Genomic DNA, 14,386 nt, shown 5'->3' with positions numbered 1-14,386 from the left:
CATTTAATCTAGGGATATTGGGCTTACTTCATAGTTTAGGTTTCCCTATTAGGGTTTTTAAATGTCAAAAGAGGCTCTTTCTGTGAATAGGACTCTAACTGAAGCCATCTTGCATCAGTGTGGACAGTAATTCAGGACCTCCCTCCCATCTCCTATCTCTCTGGTTTTTAAGTGCGTACAGATTTTCAATGTGGGGTTTTTTATCATATTATATTAAAAGTCCAAATACTTGTAAATTGCTTCTATATCCTCTGTCTTGGGTATGGTTTGAGTCTGCCTATGAGGGACAAGGAGAATGGAGAACAAGATGTGTGTGTGGTGTGGTTTGTACAACAGCCTTCACCATTGTGTAGTTAGGACAAGACTCCATTATGGTGATATTTTGTTTGTACTCTAACAAATAAAGCTTTCCTGGAGATCAGAGGGCAGAGCTAGCCACTAGTTAACCATAGAGGCCAGGGAGTGGTGGCACACACCTTTAATCCCAGCACTTGGAAGAAGGAAACAGGAAGTGATTCGGCTGGGCGGAGAAAGAAAGTGATAAGGTGGGCGGAGACAGGAGCTCTGCCCCTTTCAGGCTGAGGAGTTGGGGAGGTAAGAAGTGGCTGTGGCTTGTTCCTTCGTCTCTCAGATCTTTCATCATTTACCCCTCTATCTGACTCCAGGTTTTTATTATTAAGACCAATTAGAATTCTGCTATACTCCATGAGGCCTGCAAAGTGTGAGGGCAGGAGCATACCAGAAGTTGGATAACCTGGAATAATCAGCTGTTTCCAGAAATACACAGCCTATCAAGATTGTATAAAAAAAAACTGTGAAAGAAAGACAGAGAAAGAAAGAAAGAAAGAAAGAAAGAAAGAAAGAAAGAAAGAAAGAAAGAAAGAAAGGGAGAGAGAAAGAAAGGAAGGAAGGAAGGAAGGAAGGAAGGAAGGAAGGAAGGAAGGAAGGAAGAAAGAAAGAAAGAAAGAAAGAAAGAAAGAAAGAAAGAAAGAAAGAAAGAAAGAAAGGAAGGAAGGAAGAAAGAAAGGAAGAAAGAGAGAGAGAGAAAGAACAAACAACCTCTGAGCTGACATAGCTACTATGGAATTTGAGTCAGCCGCCAAACCCTCTTGAAAATAAGGCTCAGGAATCGGTGGCTGTAGTGGGAAATCCCATCAACCATTGAAAGAATTAGCCCAAGTTCTGCCCAAACCCTCCTCAAAACACCGAGGAAGAGGCAACACTTCCAGACTCGTTTCATATGCCCATGATTATCTGGAAACAGGAATATGAAAAGATACCACCAGAAAAGAAAATTACAGACAATATTCCCGATAAATACTGATGCAAACATGCTCAGCCAAATTCTAGAAAACCAAACTCAAAAGCAGCTTAAAATGAGGACACATCATTACCAAGTGGGATGTGTTCCTGGAATGCAAGTATGGTGTGTGACATAGATAGTTAGATAGATAGATAGATAGGTAGATAGATAGATACATACATACATACATACATACATACATACGTACATGAAGATAGATGATAAATATATAGATAGATACATACATACATAGATGAAGATAGATGATAGATAGATAGATGATAATAGAGATAGATGATAAATAGATAGATACATACATACATACATAGATGAAGATAGATGATAGATAGATACATAGGTAGATGGAGAGAGAGAGAAAGAGAGAGAGAGAGAGAGAGAGAGATTGGTAGATAGACAGACAGGCAGGCAGACAGACAAATAGATGATGGGAGAAATCATATGCTCATCTCAGTTAATACAGAGAATTCATTTGACAAACAAGCACATTGTCATGATATAGATAAGTAAACCATTCAACAAACTAGGACTCGAAGGAAATCACTACACAATTAAAGCCACATCCAGAAATCTTCAAGCAAGCATCATACTCAATAGAAAAAAAAACCAAAACTTTAAAAAACCACTTGCTTGAGGGCAGAGCTCAGTGATGGAGCACTTGCCTAACGTATGGGTGATCCTGGATCCCATCCCCAAACAACAAAAAGGTATGGTTGAAAACAGAGAGCTTTTCTGAATCATGACTGGGTCTTCTCACTCACTTCTTTTTAAGAGAAACTAAAAGGTCCAGTCAGCGCAATTAGGCAAGAAAAGGGAGCTAAAGGCACTCAGATTGGAAAGGAAAACAGAAGACCATTTCTATATGCAGATGGCATGCTGGGAAAGCTGGGTGTCCATGATCAGAGGACTGAAGCTGGACCCTGGCCTCACACCACATGCAAAATCAAACTCAAAATGAGTGAGAGACCTAGCTGTAGAGCTGGGGAGACGGGCCAGTCAGTAGAAGCTCGTGCCACCAAGCCTGACCACCCAAATATGGTCCCTGGAACTGACATGGTGGAAGTAAAGAACCAACCCTTTGAGTTGTCTTCTGACCTACACATATACACAGACAGACAGACAGACAGACAGACAGACAGACAGACAGATAGATAGATAGATAGATAGATAGATAGATAGATAGATAGACAGATGATAGACAGACAGATAGACAATGCATTTCAGGCCAGCAAGATGGCTCAGCAGGTGAAGACAATTGCCACCAACCCTGACGACCTGCATTAGATGCCTGGGACCCCCATGAGGGAAAAAGAGAACCATTTCTTGCAAGTTGTCCGCTGACCCTCATGCCTGTGCTATGACACACAAATAAACAAATAAATGTAACGAACTGTCAAAAATGTAAGAGAGAAAAAGGGCATGAAGTTGGGTGGGTAGGGAGTTGGGGGTAAAGAATATGATCTAAATACTTTGTATGAAATTCTCAGACAATAAATAAAACACTAAAATAAATGTAATTTTTTATTTTCAAGACCTAACTGTAAGACCTGAGACTATAAAACCTCCCAGAAGAGAACAGGTAGGAGCTTTATGACCCTGTGTTTGTGTGAGTTTCTTGTGTAAGACACCAAAAGCCAATCAGACAAAGAGACTTCACAAATTGGACTACATCAAACCGAAAGACTCTGTCCAGGGGCCAGGGCTGCAGCTCTGTTGACAGAGTGTTGGGTGTTGGGCCACTATCCCCAAAGCCCCGGGTTTGATCCATGACACCCCATATACCAGGTGTGGTCACACTCTTGTAGCCACAGCACACAGGTGATGGAGAAAAGGGGATCAGAAATTCAAGTCATCCTCAGCCAAATAGCAAGGAAAAAAAAGACAAATGGGGAAAGTTAACTTCTTTCTAACAAATAAAACAAAAATCAGTGTAATGAAAGCAGAACTCACAGAATTAAAGGAAATATTGAGAACCCTATCTCTGATTAAGGGTTATCATCTCATCCAAAGCACTTAAGAAGGTACACAGCAATGAAAAATCACTTGTTTAAATGAGTGAAGGGCATGAAAAGGGATTTCTCCAAAGTAGATACACATGACTAATAGTCATGTGAAAATATGTTCAATGTTACTAAAATTGGGGGAATCTAAACCAGATCCACAATAAGCTGTCACACCCATCACAGTGGCTGCTACCCAAACATAGAGGCAGGACAGACACACGGGAACTATGGCTCCTGTACACTATAAGCAGGGATGAGAAGCAGTGCAGCTAATAAAAAAAAAGTGGAGAGTCCTCAAAGATTATAAATAGAATAGCCATATGATCCAGAAATCTATGCATAGGTATGCAAATACAAAAATCTAAAGCAAAGTGAGATATTTGTATAGCCACACCCACTGCAGGCTTATTCATAATATCCAAGTAATTTTAATAGACAGATGAATAAAAATGTGGTATTTCCATGCAATAGAATACTAGTAGGCCTTAAAGGATATAACTGTCATATGCTACAATGTAATGAACTTGGGGGCGTTATACTAAGGGCAGTAACATACAAAAAATGACAATGATAACAAGAAGAAGAAACAAGTGTATGAATCCCTCATGTGAGGAGGTATCTAATGCAGCCAGGCTTAGAAACAGTGAGGATCACACCTGTGACTCAAAACCTGCCCTGTGCCTCAGACTCTGAGACTTTCAGGAACTGAGCTCAGCTGCCATGAAACCACCTGTCCAATCCAACTTCCTCTTGCCAACATGTCAGCAGTGGGAAGTGCACATGGTTCTATAATGGCATCTGGGAAGCTGTCCACACAGTTCTTTCTGCAGTGAAGTCAGATCGTGGCAACACCACAAATGTCCTGTCCCACTTTCTTGGCTTGTCATGGTCATTGCCTGATTGACACAGAAATGCACAAATCTGAAAAGCAGTCTGCGGGGGTCAGTGCTGTGGCCCACGGTGTGCCCGTGTCTTAGGGAAACCTCAGTGCCAGCGGTGGGGCTCAGAGAACAACCCACAGCCAGTGGGGAGCCCTCTGCTGACTGGCAGGTCTCGCTCTACCATGTCACTGCCCCAGCTCTGCCTCTTCACTCTATAGAACACTGTCAATCTTAGGTTTCGCTCTAGGAGCTTTCTAGACTTTTCTACCCTTCTGGACCATTCTAGAGTTTTCTTCATTAAAAAAGGCTAAAGCAAACACAATGCCTCTCTCTCTCTCTCTCTCTCTCTCTCTCTCTCTCTCTCTCTCTCTCTCTCTCCTCCTCCTTCCTTCTCTCTGTCTCCCTTCCTTCCTTCTCTCTCTCTGTACACATGCTAAATTAACTGATGATTTGCACTGAAGGACAACACAGAAGAACACTGTACACATGCTATTCTTCATTCTACTGAAGTTGGTAATCACATATTTGATGAAGAATCTGCATCCTACATACAGTCTGCTCTTCCAGAGTCACTAGTGGCTTTCTAAGTAGTCTAGAGCAGTATTTTAACGTTAGATTAACATATTTGAAAACCTACAGCTCTCTCACAACGGTGCACAAAACTGCATCTCTGAAAGCACTATGCCCCAGGAACAGGCCCATTCTTTTGTGACTCTAAATTCAACTATGCCACTACTTGCCACCACCTTCCATCAAAGTTTTAAGCATCACAACTCCAATCAAAAATTGCTGCATGCAGATATTCTAGCAATCCAGTTCAATTACTTTAAATAATTAATACAGGAAATGTATGACTTTAAATAGCATTGCATGAGTGTGTGTGGGGGTGGTGGTGCATGTACGCATGCATGCATAAGGAGGACAGACATCAATGTTATATGGTTTCCTAACTCTTTTCTGCCTCATGATTTAAGGCAAGATCTCTCAATGAACTTGGAGTTTACCAATTGGGCTAGACTTACTAGCAAGCAAGCCTTCAGGAATCCTGCCTCTGCCTCCCAGGGCCAAAATGACAGGTGTGTACAGCCACACCTAGCCTTTTATGTGAGTGTTGGATAAAACTCAGTCCTCAGGCTTGCACAGCCAGGATTTTACCAGCTGAGCCATTGCCCCATCCTTCAAGTAGCATCCTGTAGGAGAATTAGGACACAAGAATATACTAGCATCTTGCTATGAGGCAGTAGGTTATGGGATCCATGGGGGGAAAGTGGGGCCAGAGGTGAGGGCTGTCTGACTATTGTTGAGTCTAAGTTAAGGACAGGAAGAGTTGTGATGTCTCTGCAAACCACATGGACAGAGAGCTCAGTGTGGGTGAGTCATGTGGAGTCGTTTTGCTAACAGTTTGTTAACCATCCCTGCCCCTCACACAGGGGACTCCTTTGAATATACTAATTTGGCCCTGTGTTAGTCACAGAGTGAGTCACCCTAGAGCAGGCCCTAAGTGAGTTCCTAGCCTTCGGTGCTCCCTAAGATCTGAGTGCTGATGCTACAATTCTGTAAAGACTTCTGAAGCCACCAACTCACTGACTTTCTCTAAGGAAATAGCACTCACATTATATGAATGACCTGAGCCAAGATGTTCATTTTCTCAGCATTCATCTTGAGAGAGCAGCTCCCAAGGTACCAATGGCTCACAGAGTGACAAAATCCACCCAGGTGTTGAGGGAGAGGTAAGGATGGGGACCCCTTCACTTCTGAGAAACAGGGCAGGAGCTAATGCTCTGGGTTCATGTGTCATTGAGGTTCTACTGGTGACCAGTTAAGCTGTTGGATCCTTGGGTATGAAATTGAAAAGAAATTATCTCCATGGTTTGCTGTAAGGAAAGCAAGCCTCAAGGATGTAATGAGTCACACAGTAGAGTTAGCAGTAAAAATTAATAAATATTCAGCAGTGGGGTCAGAACCTCTACATCATGTGACTGCCTCCTCAGGATGATGGCAGAGGAAGTGCTTGCAGGAAAAGCAGCTTTCGTCTCAATTTCATTAACCTGAAGATGTCAAATATCATCGCCCCAGATGCTGACCTGGATTGCCCATCTTAATGAAGGGGAACAGAGATAGCTCTACCCCCTTCTTCTCCCACCACTCTCCTCTTCTTCCATCACTTTCTGGAAGGAGAGAGAAGTGCACTGAAGAAATAACTACTGGGTTTCTATCTCAGAGGCAGGATTTCTCACCTTCTTCCAGTCATCCAGTGGCTGCTTCCCACCCCCACCATGTTAAAACTGAGAAACTAAAACCAGGTGAGGAGAGATGCTTTGCAAAAGCCACATAGATAAAACAAGATAGGGCCAGCATCCAGACTGAAGTCCACGACTCCAAGGAAGGGATGAAGCTCAGGAAGTGGTACAGGCTAGGCAGGCTTTGGCAGGGACCGCCAGGAAACTCCCTGAGTCTTGGTGGGGGAAGAACAGGCATCCTTGGTGTTGGTGAATGTCTAGCTCTGTTCTTCCTGATATGAAAACGTAAAAGTCAGACTTGGCTGCCTGGGACCCTCCAGCTGGGTGGGATGGGCTGTCCTTTGTCAGGGACTCTGTGCCCTCAAGGCAACAGATTCAGAAGCCTGAGTGCATTATTCACTGTGTCCTCAGCTTTCTGGTTAGCGTGTCTACGTCTTGTATTTCACTGTCTCCTTTTCACAAAGTTGAGGGGTCTTTTTCCCACGTGGTTGCTGCCCACTTGAAGTTTCTGGAGACTCCTTTTATTGTCAAGGTTGCCCTACTCTGCCTTCAACTCCAAGTCTTAACTGTATTGCACAGGCTTTCCCAGGCCATTTTGCAATCCTGTGAAATTAGTTTTCATTAAGCTTCCCCAAAAGCATTCTCATTTTCCATGTCTGGAAATCTTTTTTAAGAAAGACACACACACACACACACACACACACACACACACATACACACACAAGGAAATCATTTTGAAACAAAGACTTAAATGCATCCAGAGCTCCCATTTTGAAGTCTTGCATTTGATTTGTCTCCAGGCACCACTTTATAAACCCAGGCAGCTCTCCTATAGAGTTCTGAGGCTCCCATTAACGCCTCACTGTCCTGCTCAAACTGGGGCCACAGCTATTGCCAAAAGCCACAACAAGAATTTATTCCACGCTGTGGAATAAAACCTCAAATTACGTTACAGTTGAGGTGTTCGCTTACTCTTACCTTTACCACCCTCCTGTCTTGACTTTTAAGAATCAAAGCAGGGACTGGAGAGATGGCTCAGCAGTTAGGAGGACTGTTCTTGCAGAGGACCCAAGTTCTGTTCCCAGCACCCACATCAGGCAGCTCACAACAGCTTGAAACTCTAGCTCCAGGAGATGTGATGCCCTCTTCTGGCCTCCATGGGCCACTGCATTCAGAAATCTTAAGAATCAAAGTGCCTGGTTCTGCCCTTTTCCCTTACCCTTCCCTACCTTCTTGTCGCAGAGATCCCATGGGGAGACCTAAGAGAAGAGGGTAGGCTTTTCTGTATCACTGTTTGACACAACCTTGCAGAAATCTTTAGGAGCAAATGATCTGGAAGACACACACACACACACACACACACACACACACACACACACACACTCCAAAGGAATGCATCAGAAATGGAGTTTTTTCCATTGATTTGACAACTATGGCCTTACATTTCTGTTCTGTGACAATGCTCAACTGTAACAATTTGAGTCTGCATCTTTCCTGCGACTGCAAATTCTTCCAACATTTCTGGTCATATGTGATCATGCATGAGCAAGCACCCTCCTTGTCACATGCCAGTCCTGGAGAGTGCCAGCTCCTGGTGGGACCAAATAGGGAAATGCCTAGATGTTCAGCAGCATTCATAGGTTGCTATAAAGAGGTGATGGAGAAAGACAGGGTGTGACCACCTCTAACAGTGAGCCCCCTGTGGAGGACACACACACATACACACACACACACACACACACACACACACACACACACACACACACACACGTTAGCTCTTTTCCTTATCTGGAAGCAGCACTTAGGAGGTGGAGGCAAGAATTTCAGGAGTTCAAGGCCAGCTAGCTACATGGTGAGTTAGGGCTATCCTGAGCTACATGAGTCTCTGTCTCCAAAAGAGGGGGTGGGAGCAAACTCCAGATTAACTGTCCAGATATTTAGAAAGGGGCTTTAAAATCTATTCCTAGAATCCAAGAAAATAACCATGAAGCAGAGAGTTCTCAATCCGCCATGCTAGAGGCCACCATGAAACATAAAAGGCACTCTAAGATCTGAACTGTGTGGCAGCCAGATGAGAGGCTGTGCCCATTTATCCGACTAATTGTAACCATCGGGCAGAGCTGCATTGGGCTTTGACAGTCAGGGAGGAAGCCTGCTACAAAATGCTTCACAAGCAACTATACAAGCAGCCACTCCTTTCCAACCCACGGCACAGGCCACAGTTGGATCTCGCTCTCAGCACTTCCCACATTCATCCCGTCTCTTCCTCTGCTGGCGAGGGATTTGGGTTCCACCAAGCCTCACTCAAAACCATGTGTGCCACAGCGGATTTATGAAAGCAAGTGGCCGCAGCACTCTCACGGCCTAAGGAAAGGTAAGCTTTTGCTTGCTTTCAAGTGTGAGGGAAAAATTCACCTTGAAGTAGACAGAGATCTTGTATCAGTTTGTCTACCTCCTTATTGTCTCTACCAGTAACCTCCCCCACGGTTACTTTTTAGGAGTAAAACAGGGCAAATGGTGTGAACTGGCAGGGATCCCTGGACCACTGTGTTGCATCTGCATCCACTGCATCCTGGCAGGTCCCTGACATCCCACATCCCCTACAATGCCATAGATGGGTTTAAGTTGAGCTGATTCTAGCTGACTCAACTAGGGAAGATTCCAGAAGTGAAAAGCTGGTTTTCTGGAACAGTTTCCCCTGAGACCTTAGTCATGGCCAGCTGCTGGTCCGTTCTGAAATGAAACAGACCCGTGAGTTCTTCCTTCCAGCGGCCAATTCCCAAAGTGCTGGGGCTCTGGAAATGGAGAGAACAGTGCACACTGGGGGGTTCTACAGAGATGGCCCCCAGTGAGGTTTTCCCTGGCCACTCCCACCTCACAAACACTTCTCCATATTTCATGATGGTTAAAGCTGAGGATAGAGGACAGTGCAGGACTGTGCATAGCCAGACCCTGCAGGGTGAGCACCGTGTGCAGGGTGAGCACCGTGTGCAGGGTGAGCACCGTGCCTCTGGACGGCGGCTTGGCAAGCCAGCTTGTATTGTCTCATTTCTCTCCTGTTTCAAATGTCCAGATTTTTTTTAGAAAATTTCACATATACAGTCTACCCTGGCTAGCCTTAAATTTCTGATGCTCCTTCCTCTATCTTCCAAAAGCTGGTACTACAGACATGCATCACCATTTCTAGATTATGTGGTGCTGGGAACCAAACACTCTCCCCACTGAGCCACACGCCAGACCCTCCGGGATTTTTTTTTTTAAGCAATGGTGACTTTTTTTAAGCTGCCACATCATCAAATACAAAAATGCCTTTCTTCCCATGGTACTTCTTAAGGCTTATCCACCCCACCCATGCCTGGGTCCTGGGTGCATGCTTGGTGGAATCCATCAGGCAGGTACAGAGCATTGGACGGGGCTGGCATTATTACTGCTCCAAACACTGTGGCCACACACCAGCCATTGGCCTCTCTGAGTAACATGTCCCATGTCCCCAAAGGATGTGAAGAAAGCATTCACTAAGACAATGTTCTTTCTAGGATCTCAAGAGCCAACCTCAAGTCATGAGTTTGCCAACCAGAAGAGCAGAGTCTAGGTCTTCTTGCTTGTCCCCTCCCCGATCTTGAAGCTTAGCAACCTAAAGTACAGCGAACCTGATTGGCAAGTCTGAGAACATGCTGCGGTCAACTAACAGAAGGTCGAGGTGCTCTGAGACAGAATTTAGTGTCTAGGGTCGCCCTGGATGAATAATAAGTCAGAAAGCCACCACTGTATTTTAGTCAAAAAGTATTTAGAATGAGATGTTTGTGTGAATTTCTTTCAAATATGTTTGGGGAGGACAACAAAGGGCAGGCTATGCACACTGTAAGAGCTACCGGCTCAGCGAATTTTAATAAGAGTGTTCAAATAAGAGATTACACAACATATGTGCAAGCATGCTTCAGTCTCCATGCTCTCCATGGAAGCTTTTGTAATTTAGGTTCAGGAAATGTGTTTCCTTTAAAGTTTACCAATTGTTCGACGCTCTTGAAATGGAATCACTTAAGAGCAGAGAATGTGTTGTTTGGAAGCATAAATTTCATTCCAGTATGCTCAGACACAAGCGGGGAAGAAAAATGGAATTTTAAGTGTATGCCCATCACAGAGAGTGTACTGGAGCAGCTGTAGGCCAATCCTAACTGCCACCCACAGCTGGGGTGTGAATTGGCTGGCTCCCCACGGGCCCTGAAACCCCACCCTGGAAGTGCTGGGAACTTCCATTTTCCTGACACTCAGGGATACACTGCCCTCTAGTGAAAAGAAACAAGAACGCACCCCCAGAAGCCCCATGGGCTTATTCAGACTTTCCTTCCCCAAACAGACCTGTGAGACTGGGATGCATTAAAAATTACAATTTTGAAAGCTAACATAATTAATTCCTAAAGAGCGTCTCTTTAAAAATCAGAACCTGGCAGGTACTCCCTGAGAATAAGACACTCATTGCTGTGATTTACATGGCAATGGATTTTTATTGAGCGTTATCTCTTGGGGTTTTAAAACCCCAGGAGCTTTATCTAGAAGTGGGAGAACAGAGAGAAACATCCTCATCTACTTTAACAACATGTTTTAGAACCTAAAGCAGGCCTGGAGAGATGGCTCAGCAGTTAAGAGCACTCACTGCTCCTGCAGAGGACCTGAGATCAGTTCCCAGAATCCATGTTAGGTTATTCACAACTGCCAGCAACCCAGCTCCAGAGGGCTCCAACACCTCTTGCCACCGTAGGCACCTGCCCTCAAGTCCATACCCACACACTGGCACACAATACACATAATTAGAAATACTAAAAATGAATCTTAAAATATGAAGTGTTTTGTGTCTTTGGTTTTCTAAGCTAAGCCACTAACAGGATTTTTAAATGTCAGGTCACACCTCAAGTCATCAACTATTTATATAGCAGTTGTGTGTTTTTACTGCCTGCCTGCCGCAGCCAGGACACCGTGTGCAGTTCCTACCTGTAGGTCAGCGTAGAAAAGCCTCCTTGGTATGCAGTGTCTCATTTAGCTCTGGACATCACCTGTCATCCTCCTCCCAAAGACACCCAATTTACAGCTTCTTCCACAAAGAAGGGACAGTAATTTTGCTTTTTTTTTTTCCTAACATAGTTAGCGTGCTTTCAAGAACTTCTCCCATACAGCAGAACTGGCCACTCGCTAATGAATTTTAAGTCCTGAATGTGGAATTTCACATAAAAAGCAGACGGGGACACAGACAGCTGCTGTATTGGAGCCATGCTTTCTACAAGTCACCAGATGTCTGGAAAGGGCAAGGAAGCAAGTGAGCTCAGGGTGGTAAACACCTCTACCCATCCCCAAGGAGGGAGGTGGTCTCAGGAAGAGGCTGAGTCCTTAAGCATTGGGGTCTGTAGGTTCCACTCCAAAACTAAGGTCAGAGTTCACAGCCCCAGGAACTGGTTGAATAGAGGAATTTCTCCCACTTGATGGTCAGTGATAGATTATATTGTACTGTGTGAACTCACAAAACACACTTACAGTGTCACTGCAGGATAATTCCAAGTGCAGAAGACACAGGCAATCCTTGCTCAGAACCATGATTATCTTGTCTCAGATACATCATTAAGGTCCCGGGCTTGAGGGTCTCCAGCAGAATGGGGTGTGGTACACACCTCCAATGTAAGATACACTCTTAGGCCAAGGATACCTCAGTCACCCCCTAGGAAGGTCCTGTGGCCACACCCTCTAACTCCCCAGACTGGAAAAATCCAGGAGAGGCACTCTGTGCCACCCATCCTGTCCATCTTCCCCACCCAGTGTCTGCTGAATGGCTTTTCACTGCTGTGAGTGAAGAAAAGAGAATTCCCCTTGTAGTAATGTGAAGCTTTCGCCTGATCAAAGACACCCAGACGTGGGACCACTATTCTCATTCTTAAATTTCTCCAAAAGAAATTCTACAGCCCCATTCCCTCCCCCTCACCAGAAGTCCACACCAGAATGGAGCAAAATCCAGGCTATCACTGCAAGTCCTCCATGCCCTCGAGGTGGCCTGGATGGAAGACAGTCCCACACTGGAATCCCAGTCACAGCACCACGCCCTCCTCCCCGAGGTGGGCCTCGTTTCTTTCTCCAGGAGTTGTGTGTCCTTATGAAGACAAAGCCAACTGTCCCACTGCTTTGAATAGAATGTAACAGGGGACTGTCTCCTCTGAGGGGATAAATCTATCAGCCTATCCCACATGGAGGTATAAATTCATCAAGGGTCCCCTACTGCTGGGGACCCCTTCAGTCTCATGGTTCCAGCAATGGGAAAGGATGATGTTGGAAGCCCAGCCTCTCAGGTGGGCCCTAGCAAGCAGTTCGGCATCTAAGAGGCCCTCCCTCCTCACCTATGAAGCGGGGGAATGGCCACACTGAAAGCTTCCAGCCCAAAATCACCCAGGAAAGAAGTCAAATGCCTCAGTAATGGCAGCTACGGCAACCAGCTGGTTCTACATTGTTTTGTTAAGAGCAATATAATTTTTATTTTAAAGGCTTTTCCAAATTTCAGCTTCTTGCAGTATTCAGAATTGTGTCCCCCTGAGAAGTTGGGAACTGTCTTCAGATGCCATGCACACCCTTGAAGTTCTCAGCCCCTGGGGCTTTCATCTGAGATCAGCTATGGGGAGGGAGAGAAATGGCCTCCTCTGGGGTATAGGGTACCCTCTCAAGCTCAGAACAGCTTTTTCTGGAGGTCCAGATCAGCCACTAATTTCACCTTTTATAAAATTCATTTCCTTCAGCCACTGTCCAGTATTCCAACAAACCCTTCCCCGATGACCCCACCCTGGCATTGATCCTGTAGCAGCTTGAAATAGGTCCCCAAACAGGCTGGCAACTATCCACGAACACTTTCTATCCTCAGTGAGAGAGGACCAGAACCCCACCCAGCATCCTCATGGCCAGGGAATAGCCCTTGGGCCTCCCAACTTGGCACAGGCCTCCCATCTGGACAACCTAGGCCAGCCCAGCCCTGAGTCTTGCCTTATCCACTGGGAGAGCTGCACTGGCACCACGTTCCTCCTCCGTTAGCCTGAAGTTCCCTTAAGCACCCCCAAAGGACAGCTCCTGCAACCCTGGCTTCAGATTCCTAAAAAGATGGAGCCCCCATGGCCATGGCCCAGAAGCTCGGCCCAGCCCTGAGTCTGAGTACCAGTGTCTCTCCAAACTCAGAAGAGAGTACTTTGCCCAACCACCTCCCCACGGCAGAACCACTTAGGAGTCTTCTCTAACCCAGGAGCCCTGGAGAACCCAGAGGGATCCCAGAGAGATCCCAGGACTCCACTCCGCAGGTTGCCCTCCACTCCTATTGGATGCCTCTGCAAACAAAGCACATTCCAGCTGGCCTGGGGAAGAAGGGGTCACTCTCCACAAACCAGCAGGCAGAGAGCAGCCCAGCTGGGGGTGCATGGGGCGCAAGCAGGAACACTCAGGATGCTCCCAGCAGCTGCAAACCTAGACACCACTGGGCAACTCGTGACCTTCAGCAGGTTAAAGAAGCCCAGTGACCACAAAGGACAGAAACAGAGGCGGACTCTTCCAGAAACCTAAAATTTGTACAGAAAACCGACTGACAGGGTGACCGTAAGAGCCGCTAACTTTTGCGTCTGGTTGAAATATTTCCTTCATGCCACGGTTTAAAAAAGAAAAAAAGCAAAAAGCAAAAAATCGCACTTACCCTGAGCAAACCTGAAGACGCGTGTCCCTGGACTTCTACACTCAATCACGCTTCACCAGGATGCATAGTTTTCTCTCTCACTAAATCTCCTTCTCTTCCTGCAACCCTTCCCCACCGAGGAAACGGGGCTCCAGGACCAGAGGACGCAGTCTCCTCCTGCAATCCTTGCTGGAGGCTGGAGCCTGGAGAACTGAGCAGCCTTTGCTGAAAGACTAAACTCTAAACTGGACAGGGTC

The 14,386-nt window shown here is 45.6% G+C and overlaps 1 protein-coding gene across 8 annotated transcripts in view; it reads right to left on the bottom strand.

The window, feature by feature from the left end:
* The window catches only part of Col6a3 (collagen type VI alpha 3 chain), an 82,930-nt gene extending 68,544 nt beyond the window's left edge, over positions 1–14,386 (bottom strand). For 2 of the 8 annotated variants that reach the window (XM_052750446.1, XM_052750447.1), the window contains exon 1: positions 14,151–14,383. The gene's annotated coding sequence lies outside the window, so the exon portion shown is untranslated. Of the gene's footprint in view, positions 1–14,150 lie in introns of all 8 variants that reach the window. The other 6 variants (XM_052750449.1, XM_052750448.1, XM_052750452.1 and 3 more) reach the window with 5 other exon arrangements.

The sequence above is a fragment of the Peromyscus californicus genome, unplaced genomic scaffold (genome assembly GCF_007827085.1).
Source record: "Peromyscus californicus insignis strain IS unplaced genomic scaffold, ASM782708v3 Scaffold_21__1_contigs__length_65335640, whole genome shotgun sequence".
Lineage (NCBI taxonomy): Eukaryota > Metazoa > Chordata > Mammalia > Rodentia > Cricetidae > Peromyscus > Peromyscus californicus.
The sequence above is the reverse complement of the archived record's forward strand: the minus strand, read 5'-3'. Positions and strand labels throughout refer to the sequence as shown.